At 41.3% G+C, this 12,776-nt stretch overlaps 1 protein-coding gene across 3 annotated transcripts in view; it reads left to right on the top strand.

The window, feature by feature from the left end:
* Window positions 1-12,776, top strand: part of LOC136883239 (serine/threonine-protein kinase SIK2) — a 566,180-nt gene that overhangs the window by 412,072 nt on the left and 141,332 nt on the right. The gene's annotated exons all lie outside the window — the stretch shown is intronic.

Raw genomic sequence — 12,776 nt, 5'->3', positions numbered from 1 at the left:
TTAAGGCTTGATTATCTGTCTCCAGGTCGAATTTGACATGTTCCAGATAGAGACGGAACTTCTCTAAGGCAAATAAGACTGCCAACCCTTCGAGCTCATAGATAGAATACTTGGCTTCTTGAGCCAATAGAGTCCTAGATGCATAGGTGATGGGTCGCCTCCCTAGTTCAGTCTCTTGAAGAAGGACTGCAGCTACTGCTGACGACGACGCGTCGGTTTGGACGATGAATTTCTTCGAGAAATCAGGCATAGCAAGTACAGGGGCATTACAGAGAGCTAATTTAAGATCTTCAAAAGCGGCTTGTTGAGAAGGTCCCCACTCGAATTTGATGCCTTTCCTACGAAGAAGGTTCAAGGGTGCCGCTCTATTAGCAAAGTTAGGAATAAACTTCCTGAAGAAATTCACCATACCAATGAACCTGGCGATACCTTTAATGTCATTGGGAGGTTTAAAATCACGGATGGCCTGTGTTCTAGAATGATCGACCGCTACACCATCAGGTGACACAATATGCCCTAGGAACGACATAGAGGGCTTAGCAAAGGCAACCTTGGACAACTTGACAGTTAACCCAGCCTTACGAAGGCGATCGAGAACTTCTCGCAGATGATCTAGATGTTCTTCAAAAGTCTCTGAAAATACGACGACATCATCCAAGTAGTGATATAAGTACTCAAATTTGATGTCGGAGAAGACCCTATCTAGTAGCCTAGTGAGTACAGCTGCTCCCGTAGGGAGCCCGAAAGGCACGCGGTTGTATTCGTATAAGTTCCAGTCCGTGGCAAACGCTGTAAGATGTTTAGACTCTTCGGCAAGGGGAATTTGATTATAGGCCTGATTCAAGTCCAAGATAGTAAAGAACTTGGCCTTACGGAACCATGAAAAACAAGAATGAAGGTCGGGAAGGGGCACAGATTGTAACACCACCTTCCGATTGAGAGCCCTATAATCAATGACAGGCCTGAAGCCTCCTTGGGGTTTCGGGACTAGAAAAAAGGTGACGAATACGCCGACTTAGAGGGCCTAATAATACCATCCTTCAACATCTGATCAATGATTTCTTTCAATGCCTTCATTTTAGGTGGAGATAGCCTATATGGTGGAAAACGGACAGGAATCGAATCCGTGACCTCAATTTTGTATTCAATAAGGTCAGTAACACCAAGAGTATCAGAGAACACCTCTGGAAATGACTGACATAATTTACGAATACTATCAGCCTGCTCCTCAGGTAGATGTCTAAGGTCTAACAACATCTCATCCTGGGTAGGCGAAATAGATGAACATGATACAGAATTACACTTTAGCAAGGGAATTTTACAATTGGACGCAAATTTGAACGTGCACGACTTACTCTGAAGATCGAGCACAAGACCAGTGCGAGAAATGAAGTCCGCTCCCAGTATGATGGGGCAAGACGAGTGCTTAGCCACAAACAGTTTGGTTTTCCATGTGAATTTAAAAATACGAATTTTGACCTGTACAGAACCTAAAATTTCTAATGGAGATGAATTAGCCGAAACATATTGAACAGTAGATGAGCCATAGTCAGGTAATTTACAAACAGACTTCAATTTTGAATACCATTGGTCCGAAATAATTGAACAAACACTGCCTGAATCTAATAGAGCTGTTATAGGCTCGTTATTTAACTCAATCTTAAGAAAAGGAACAGGTGTGGGGGTATCCGCCGCAATCCTAAGACATTCTTTGGGGCATTCGAAAGATGGATTTGCAAATTGAACGTTCCCTGAATTCACGACCTTTTTGCCAGGGGCTGAGCCTTGAGAAGCAGATTGAGTCGACTCAGCCGAAGCCGCTAGTCACATTTTATTATTGGCATTGGTGGAATTTGCACCAGAAGTTGAGCAGGAGGGGGTGCTATTTGAGTTTGGGCAATTCTTGGCGATATGTGAGAAAGCCCCACATTTAAAACAGCCTTGTGATGAACCAGCTCCATTATTTGCCCTACTAGACTTGATCAGTGGACACTTATTGCGAAGATGGTCAGGCGACCCGCAAGCATAACATTTACGAGGTGTGACTGATCGGCGAGGTGGAGGCCGAGTATTACTAAAAGAAGGCGGGGGTTCTTTCGCGACACGCAAGGAATCGGCGTATCTCACTCCTTTCACTGAGACGGCCAACGCTTCAAGTTCGGAGAAAGTTTGCGGGCACGCCGCGAAACACAAATATGACCTATAGGGTGGTGAAATTCCTTCTACAATAGCCTGTACAATTTGATCTTCAGGAAAATGAAGGGCAAACACCCTAGTATAGAATTTAATATCTTGGATAAAGTCTGCCAAGTTTTCATCCAAACGTTGTACACGATAATAGTACTTCTGAATAAGGGAGGACCTGGCCCTAGCCGGGATGAAGTTAGCTAGCAAGTGGGCGTGGAAATCCTCAATAGATGATTGCTCGGCAATGGCTCTTACTATTTTATCAGAGAGAATACCAATTGCATAGGGATAGATAATTTGCAAAATTTGACATGGAGAAAGAGAAAACACAAGGGCATGATCCTGAAATTCAACTAAAAATCTTAAAAAGGAAATTACTTCACTAGTGGTATTAACGGAAAACTTAGAGATACCTCTGAGCAACATTGCCAATGGATGAGGCAAACTGCTGAACCCGGGTGACATAGTAGGTAAAGGTTTCAATGGCAAGGGAGTTAATTCCGAACGTATATTATTCAACGATGCACGGCGTCCAGACTCGTTGTCCAATGGGGCAGAGATAGTTTGAGCAGCAACGGTTATCCTATTAACTTCTCCCTTCGGAGGCTCTTCCTCAGAACCTGCATTCATCGTGGTGGGTTGATCAATTTTGGGAGGAATTTCCCCAGTTAACAATTGAGTGACCTTGCTAGATAACTCAGAAATATTTTCAAGTAGCGTACTAGCTTCCTTCTTCTGAACGTCATTCAACTTCAGAGACAACAGATCGTTAACTCTATTTGAAAAATGAAACAGCCTGGCTTGCACACGCTTAATTTGATTAGGAGAAGGATCATTTTCATCAAAAAAACTAACTACAGAGGCTAGCCCAGTAATATTCTCGACGATCGTGGAAAGAGAGTCGTCAATTTCTTTCTCTCCCAAAGTGGGGATGGAAATTGGCAATTCAAGGGACTCTCTAAGCTTGTTTGTGTCTACCGCAACCGTGCCTCCAGATTGCACATTTCTAATAGTCAATTCATAGATCAACTCCTCCTTGCGCAAGTAGTTAAGATGGAGAACATCGCGAGGGCCGGGCATGATGACAGAACAATTTTGAAAAACTCAAAAAATTCCAGCAACTGAGAAAATGGTTAGAGTTCGGATCAAAACAATGTTTAGCCGTCAAAAGGGGTTAAAATGAGACCCATTCAACCACGCTCTGCTACCACTTGTTACCGTGTTTTTGCAGTAGTTATGCGTGAAAGAAGGTGCGGGTGTGAACGGGTCTCAAGCTACGAAATTATAGTGCATGTAAAATTAACAAGGTTATATTTTCTTGTCCAAATAACGAAATAACAATCATGGCAGGTACAGAGTAGCAAGGCAATAAAAATACAATTACAATATTTACAGGATTTGGGCTTCGAGCCCCAGCCTCACACTTCTTGAGCAATTAGCCCAGTTTTACCCCAAAACACAAGTTTCAACAGAGAGGCAGAAAACCCCATTCATGCCTAGGAGCACTTGCTCCAAAATACACAGAAAGGCCTCCTTGAGGCGCGCAGAAAACAAAATTTTCGGGTTTATAGCAACTTGCTCTCAAAATTTAGGCCTGTCAAAGGCCACACCTAATTCCACCTTCAAGCTGTCCTCCAAGGACATATACACAGGGGTAAAATACCCAACCTACTGAGGTCTATTAAATGAGAAGAAGGTTAATTACATGACCTCTAAAATAACAATTAGAGAGGAGGCGATCTACACTCCTAATGCATTTGTTTTTAAAACCTAATCTGGCTCTAGGCCACTAATACAAGGGCTAATCCCATACTACAGAGGTGACTTAAGAAGGACACAATTTACATTACGTTAAAGAAGAATAGGTAGAGAAAAAAATAAGTTCACCTCAAAACAATATGAGTGGGAGCTCGAGAGGGTTAAGCACTCTCTATCCCAATATGTAGTTTAAAAGATAGAATAGATACAAGTTTCTTTACATTTTAAGGAAGGTTACATAATGGAAAAACTTCGGACCCGCCCCGAGAGTTAAACTGCTGAGCTAGCAAGAAAAGAAGTAATTAGTCGGCCATTACCTGGTTGTTGACTGTCGCCGAAGAAAGAGGCGCTTCCCGCCCCCTGCTATGTACTTTACACACTGAAAGATGGAACAGAAGTGGCCCGGAGACCCTAAAATCAGCAGTTTATATCCTCTCGCGGAAGGTTCGAGGCGTTAGGGGAATGAGAACACCCTCCCACAAAAACTTTTATTGGGTAGGATACAGCAACATATTCAAGTTGGGGGAAGATACATCCAATTGGTCAGAAAGTAATTAAAGAAATTCGGGATTGGCTAAATACAAAACAAGGGGAAAGAGAGGGGTATACAGTCAACTTAAACAATAACAGAAAGAAATTTAACAAGAAACAAACTTTTGAAATAAAAATTTCTCCAAAAAAACAGTTCTTTCACTCCGCACTAGGGTGCACTATTGTTGATCTTCAGTAGTGTCCTCTAGAAGGGAAAGTTCACACTTCTTACTACAAGCAAAACAAAAATACGTCGAAAATGACACAATTCAAAAACTCCAAATTTTCCACGTAGTGACATCTTCTGAGAAACTTGAAAATTAATACCGTCAATAAAGTTCAGACTTCCTCCAGCAGAGGAGTTTCAATTGGCGCACATTTTTAATTAGCGGCGTGGAGGTGTACCGCCCGGTACAGGTTCCACCTTATCAAAACAATTTTATTATTAACTACAGGACCGGTTTCGACCCTAAACAGTCATCATCAGCTGTACATTGATACCTTTACATATGTCAAATAATAGTTAATGTGCCTTTCTAAATGGGGAAGCATTATGTGCAAGCGTCCAAATTGGGCATGTTTGAGAGTAAAATGGTTAATATAATACAATTCAGGTACTTAGGTGTGGAGTTATCTTTGAGGCCTAAAATTTGTTTGTGGAACTTAACTTTATTCTAAATTACAAGTGCATTAAACACTTTAAAATACATAGTGCTTGTTAAAATCCTTTATAATAATGCCTATAAAACACATTCGTTGAAATGAATTTATACGTCTTGCGTAAGTCTACGTTCTTGTTTTGAGTCCAATATAGTTACACAGAATAAGTCAGTGCTTGCATTCATAGGCATGGCCAAAATCTACATAGACTACTTAGAATACACATCCATTAGCAAAATAGACAATATATTCTTTTGGTGCAGATTTGTTGACAACATTTTCGTCATCACTGACAATAGATTCTTTAACGAAAATACCATACTGGAAGGACATAACACAAGGTATGTTGAGTATTCAGCCCGAAGGCTGGTTTGATCCTCTACAGCTCCACCAACAGCTGTCATAGATAGCCTAGGTGTCACTGAAGAGGCATACTAGGGAAATTAGGAGTGAGGTAGTTTCCCGTTGCTTTCCTCTAACACAATAGGGTTTACATTTAATATTCTCATGTCATTTGCGACGTTTGTGAAGCTGTGTTTGTATTCTTCGATGTGCTGGCCTATTGCGGAAAAATTATTATATTTTACAGCATTTAAGTGTTCATTATATCGGATTGTGAAGTTTCTACTGGTACGTCCAACATAGCTGGTCTCACAATTGTTGCATCGGATACGGTATACTCCTGATTGATAGTACTTGTTTTACTATTGTGTAAGATGTTAGTGCTATTGTGTGTGCTCTTGAATGCTATTTTTAAGTTATGTTTTTTGAAGATGTTGGTTATGGGATATATGTGTGTGTTGTACGTAGTCCTTTTTAGGTTTGTCTATTTTTGTCAATCTGGTTTTTGGTTGAGATTTGATGTATTGATCATTTCGTGAATTAGACGTATTTCTTCTTTTAAATCATCTTCTGTATGTTGAAAGCTGTAATAAGCTGCTTTTTTTATGAGTATTGCGATGGATGGAGTCTCATCGATGTGTGTGTGTGGGTTTTTGGTATATTTTGTATGATAGGTGGTTTTCGTTATATTGAGATAGTTTAAAGGGTGATTGTTCCCATCTCCATGAAAATCAATATATTGTGAGCCTCTATTCTCCTTCAGGCTCCATGTTAGGAGATGAGCCACACTGCTGCCGATTTCTTGTCATCTGTACAACGTATACAATATTTTGATAGAACATGCACATGCGCTCACATCCCCTCCTTACTTACACTTCTTCTGCAACCTCATGAGAGACAGCACAAAGATCTTTGACATGTTTATAATATGCTGGAGGTGAAGGAGGAGAGGGAACATTCACTCTGTCCACAACCAACAACAAATTTACCCTGTTGTTTGGAAGGTGGAAAGTTGGGGAATTCGTAATCACAGTTGCTGCAGAACAATGCAAGGGACATTCCCCAACCAAATCTCAGATTTTCTAGTTATTTTTTACAAAAACTGTATTACAACTGAAGCATCTAATGCAGAGCACTCTTTGTCAATAATGATATTGTCAGTAGCGAATGAGGCCCTTACCTTTTGTCTTGCACAAGTAACACTGACATTCACCTTACTATGTCTGTTTCCATGAAATTTTCATTTTTTCTTCACTCCTCATTGGCTTTTATACACACTCACAAAAAAACAAACTCTTTAGTTACAATGTGAAAGACCACTTGGCCACAAGGAAGCTGTTCCCTAGCAATGGAATAGACAAGTATTGACATCTGTTAGTCACAAGTATGAACTATATTCATATATGCTGATGACATCGCATTGGTAGCACAGAGTAATAACTTTGAAGACGGTGAACAAATTCTGATGAAGGACCTTAAGAAGATGTCAACTTTCTGTGAGACCTGGAGATTGATTCCCAGCACAACAAAAACTGAAGTCTCTTGTTTTCATATAGTGAATCGTACTGCAAACTACAAACCAAGAGTTCTGCTCAACGGACGAAAGCTGAGATACAATTCCCAAAATATCTTGGGGTCACTTTAGATAGAACCCTGAGCTACAAAGAGCACATCACTAAGTTTTCTCATAAAGTCGCCACAAGAAACAACATACTGCATAAGCTCTGTGGTACCTCCTGAGGAGCCTCGCCTGCTGAGTACTGTGCTCCTGTCTGGTCGGAAAGTGTACATGTGAAGATACAATGCGTTGCATTACTGGTACCATCAAATCAACTCCAGGTCACTGGTTACCTGTGCTGAGTCACATCCCTCCACCTCACTTACGGCGGAAGCAAGCTTTACTAAGGGAAGCTAAGAAAATCTTTGCATCACCCTCTTTGCCTCTGCACCAGGAATTCTGTCACCCGTCACAGGAGCGACTTCAATCAGGAAGACCAGCAAGTGTCACTGCAGGGCAACTCATTGCGGATGGATTTGACCTAACTGAAAGCTGGAAGGATGAGTGGTCAACAAAAACATTGGGAACAAGTGCCCACCATCTTGATCCCACAAAGAAGCCAACCGGTTTTGACCTACCGAGAAACCTCTGGTGCCGTATCAACAGGTTAAGGACTGGCTGTTGCAATTATTTCAGGTACAAGTGGGGTTGGATCAGTTCACCAATGTGTGATTGTAACCTGGAAGAACAGACGATTGAGCACCTGGTCCAACGATGTCCTCTTCATTCGTACCCAGGCACTCCTGATGATTTGTTCGCTCTCACACCTGGTTTATCTGAATGGCTGAGAAGGATGGACTTTAAAGTTTGATTCTGGCTTGTGTATGTATATTGTATAAAATCACCATAAATAAATAAATACTATATTCTCAGGAGGCATGTCGCACCAAAGAGGTAAATTTGAATAAGAAAATCTGACGAGATGTTTACATGGAAGCAGAACACTGCAGCCACGCTCCTTATCATGCGCGCACGAGGCTATTTAAATCTATTTTCAGATACTTATAATTGGAATCTATGTATGAATTATATCTCATTTTGAAGTAAAGACTTCAAGCTTTCATTTCCAGTGAAAAATTTAAAATGCCATTTTTGGGAAGGAAAAAAAAAAAAAGCGATTTTGAACGTTAATACTTGGTAGCAGGGGATGTTGGTATCTCCTATCAAACTCTTGTGTCAGCCAGTGGGAACCAGACTGAACTAGTCATATGTGCTTTGAAATCGCAACATTACATCTATGTATGTTTCTATAAAATTCAGGATTTTGTGCTGATATTCTTATAAAAATACTAGCTATATTGCATACAGAATACTAGGTAAAATACTATACACGTTGTGAGTAAGATGTTATTACAACCTGTGACAGTAAAGTTCGCTAAATAGTCCTGTACTATCAACATGGATGACAGTGACCTTACTGTCCCCTCCCAGAACTATGCACTGATGAGATTGGCGATACATGTCCTGGAAAATTTGCAAGAAGGCTTCCTTTGGGATGGTGTTCAAAAGCCTCATCACGTTTCGTTGGATGTCACGAATATCGTCAAATCTCTTTTCTTTCAAAGCAATTTTGAGTCGTCGGAATAGGAAGAAGTCTAGAGGATTAAGATCTGACAAGTATGGGGGATGTTCAAGTTGCACCGCTCCACTTTTAGCCATGAACTGTTTGACGATATTGGCTGTGTGTGGGCGAGCGTTGCTATGGACAAAAAACCATGAACCTTGTTGTGCGTACTGGGGTCAAAATTTCATTGTATCATGCAGCATTCATTGTCATTCCCTCAGGCAGAAATTCCTTGTAGATAATGCCTTGACTATTGAAAAAAGTTATGAGCATCGTTTTGATGCGCGACTTTTTGGCTCTGACCTTTTTCCGACAAGGAGATCGCAAGAACGCCATTCCATGCTTTGGCGTTTCATTTCAGGGTCGTACCTGAGACACCAGGTTTCATCCTCGGTGAAGAAACAGTTCAAGAAATTTGGTGTTGCACATGCCTTTTCGACAAAATCCTATGAAGCCTCTAAACATGCCTGCTTCTGATCGTCAGTCAAGTGATGTGGCACAAGACGAGAACATGTTTTTCTCTTCTCTAACTTCTGGGTAACGATTTGTTGCACGGATTCACGGTTAATCTGCAGTTCATCTGCTATCATGCGCACAGTTAATCTCCGATCGTTCGCGATTAATGTCCTCACCTTCTCAATGTTTTTGTTACTGACGGCGGTCGCCGGTCTTCCGCTACAGGGGTTGTCAGAAACACTTTCCGGCCTTCTCGAAAATGGGCGAACCACTCGTACACACACTTCAAGGACACATACCATAAACACGTTCCAGCATCGCGTGCGTTTCGTTCGGTGTCTTGCCAAGGTTAAAACAAAACTGTACATTGATCTTTTGGTCGTTCATGTTCCTGTTTGCACTAAACATGCACAATGTCAAACAGGATGCGTTGGGAGCAGGAGGTCAAAACCTGGGGAGTTTTCATTATGATGGCAGGTCCCATTTCCTACTGCCAATCACAATCGATTTGTGGAGTTTTCATTACTTCTGGTCACATTAGAGTTGGGGAGTTTTCATTGTAATGACAAGCCCCCATTATATGGCATATAAGCTGTCTGTACATGTTCCACATGGCATCATGTGAAACTGTTGCCATTTGTTGCTAAAATAAATAAAATAAGAAAGGTAAATTCATGTCCTTGTGGTGCAACTCTTCAGGCTGCATGTACCAGCCCTCCTACCATTCTTAAACTTCTGGCAGTACCGGGAATTGAACCCGCCCCCCCCCCCCTGGATGCCAGCTAATAACACAAACCGTTAGGCTACGGAGACGGACTACAAATGTGCCGTACATAACTAAGATTAGGACCCGTTTCGCAGGTAAAACAGCCAAAATGAGTCTGAAATGCTGGAAAGTGTGAAGATGGATGCATACGACAAATAAAGGTCAGTTCGGTGTCTCATAAACACAGAAGGACGTCTGGTAATAAGACAGCTCACAGTGAGCACGTCTTACGCAATCTGCCCGAGCCGCAGCAGTGGCAGTGCCGTTGGCTTTACGGCGTTATTGTGGCTAAGGGCCTGAAACTAGGACAGAAGCTGGATTTTGAAAAATAATTTTTAGTGCACCTCTAGGGCAAAAGATGAACCTATGTTCCTAATTTCAGCTTTCTAGATCTTTTGGATGTGGAGATTCCACGATGACTGCATGGTATTTGGCTTTTAGAAATATATAAGATATATACAAACATTAAAATTCACAGAACCATACTATATGGAGAACGAGATTGCAACATGTATCCCCAACATTCTTAAGCGCTCAGCGTGGGAGGAGATGAGCACAGAGCTTGCTTAGAAGTGCATGCCATCACATAACACATTATAACAGAGACAAGATTCATTGGATTTAAACCAAATTTTCACAGTTTGTTAATGACAAATGTAGCCAGTGATAACATAATTTACTGAAACCATACTATCATGCTTACCTTACAAATTTAATTTGGTGTGGTAAATTTTAAAACATTCCTCTATGCAGAGACCAGTTTTGCAGTCTGGGCACCAGTACACTGATTCCTTCCTTTTGCCCTGTTTGTAACACACCACACACCTCTTCTGTAACCTAGCTTTGTTTGCAGTTGGGAGGATCCTCTGTAAAAAGTGCCTTTTGGTGAGATGAGGCACAGTGTTGTCCACTGAATGACGACCAGGAACATTTCTAGTTACATCACTCCCATCACTCCCTCAAGCAAATCTACCCTGAACTTCAAGTGCTCAGCCCTGTTGTTCTGGAGGTTACATTTATATATTGGGCCGATGACCTTTGATGTTAGGCCCCTTAAAACAACAAGCATCACATTTACAAAAAGAGTTGAAAACTGTAAGATTTTAAAACCTCCTAAAAAGTTTTATGTACCATTTGCTCATTGTTTTCCTTTCTATAAATAACTTTGCAGCATTTCATCTTTGAGGTCAACTCCACCCATGTATTTATTGCAGACAACTGCACAAACCAGTTGAGCTTTTCTCTCCCCGCTCTTCTGCACAGTACTTGTCTTATCACTGTGGTAAGTTGAAATAAATGACACAACCTTTTTGTCCATCCATTTCAGAACAGATATTGGTCGTACATGCTGAGCTTTGTGTCTTTGATCCATTCTTTCTATTTATTCTCAGTGTACCTACACGATCTATTTTATTGTCTTTCAGGTCTTTGACTAACTGATGATATAGATGTTGAATCCCATAGTGAATCTGAAATATTTGTTCCGAATGAGTAAATGAGTGCATTGGCACTGCTGGTGGCTACAATTAGCCTACGCAGTGGTCTCCATGGTATGCATTAGCCAGCGTCTTGGTAGGTGTGCTAGGTACCAACTGACGAGCCCAGCCTAGCACACGAGGGCGAAACGCTGGCAACCAAGAATGAGTTAGCTGGAAAATGTATGTCCAATAACGGACCATTTATAATGGTATTTGACTAACTGTCCATGATGAAGTAGAAGTTCCACGAGGGGCGTAACAATTGCAGTGATCTTGCATGTATTATTGTGTCTTCCGGTGTACACCATGCATGACCATAAATATCCAGTTTGGGATTCACAGAGTCCAAACTGCGAAGCCTTCAGAGGAATATTCTGCCTTTCCACAATGTGAGGGATTCATCTATTGAACCGAGAGGTACATGGGCTTGCATAGCCTAGTACAGGGATCCTGAAAAAGGGGTTTGGTGGTATTATCAGTGAAATGAAGAAATCTTGTTAGGCTTTCAAATCTATCAAGTGAGATGACGGAATTAAATATGAGAGTAGGTAGTAAACGGCTTTTTGAGAAATAGGACCTCAGTGTGGGTTTTTGAACAATGCGAAGACTATGTACATCTCCCCCACAGTAACTGGAGCCCATTCATTTACCCTCGACCTAAAAGGAAACAACATACCATGTGCCATCATGTGCTGCTTTGTCTGTTCCACTATCATACTCACAAATTCACATGTAAAGAATAATTGAAATATTGTTACAGGATCTAAACAATTCCTTGCAGCTTCTTGTGGCCCGTAATTTCCCATAAACGCTTCCCTTTTGCTGATATAATTCCCCACGTCTTCCCAGACAAATTCCTGACCGGCAACACAATTACCCGTGTTTTGCGGTGTATCTACGTCCCCACATTCACTATCACTGTCACTACTTTCACTTTCAGACTCTATATCTGAACCAAGATTTCCACCACATCATTCACTAAAACTTCACTGATATTGGAATCCGCGATTGCAAGCACACGTTTAGCCGCCATGATGTAAACTCAACAACACAACAAGACACTCGCTCTTTGAAATCTGATTTATCACACGTAATCGAAGCAAAATCAATATCTTTATACTCGAGACGAAAGACCAAAGCTTTCTCATCCATATAACCCAAGACAATGGTAATAGTTATGAATCCAGGCACAAGGTGGAAGCACAAAGCAAGCGTGCAGGTGACGGCACTCCGGACGGACAGCGGCTAGGTCACGACGTGCAGTACACAGCATTCCACGTTGAGCAGTTAACAGTCATGAAGTTTGAAACAGTTAAGTTTATTGAAGCGCGAGTTATGCGATAGTCGACTTCCAGCCACTATGCTGCACTACCAAAAGATTTTTTTCTTGCTTTCTTCAGATTAAGTGAAATTCAGCTTATTGGGTTCTGGATTAACAAAGTTTCATAATAAAAAGATGTTCATAAGAAGCCAAAG

The sequence above is a fragment of the Anabrus simplex genome, chromosome 11 (assembly GCF_040414725.1).
Source record: "Anabrus simplex isolate iqAnaSimp1 chromosome 11, ASM4041472v1, whole genome shotgun sequence".
In the NCBI taxonomy this organism is placed as follows: Eukaryota; Metazoa; Arthropoda; class Insecta; order Orthoptera; family Tettigoniidae; genus Anabrus; species Anabrus simplex.
This window is presented reverse-complemented; position numbering and strand designations above follow the sequence as displayed.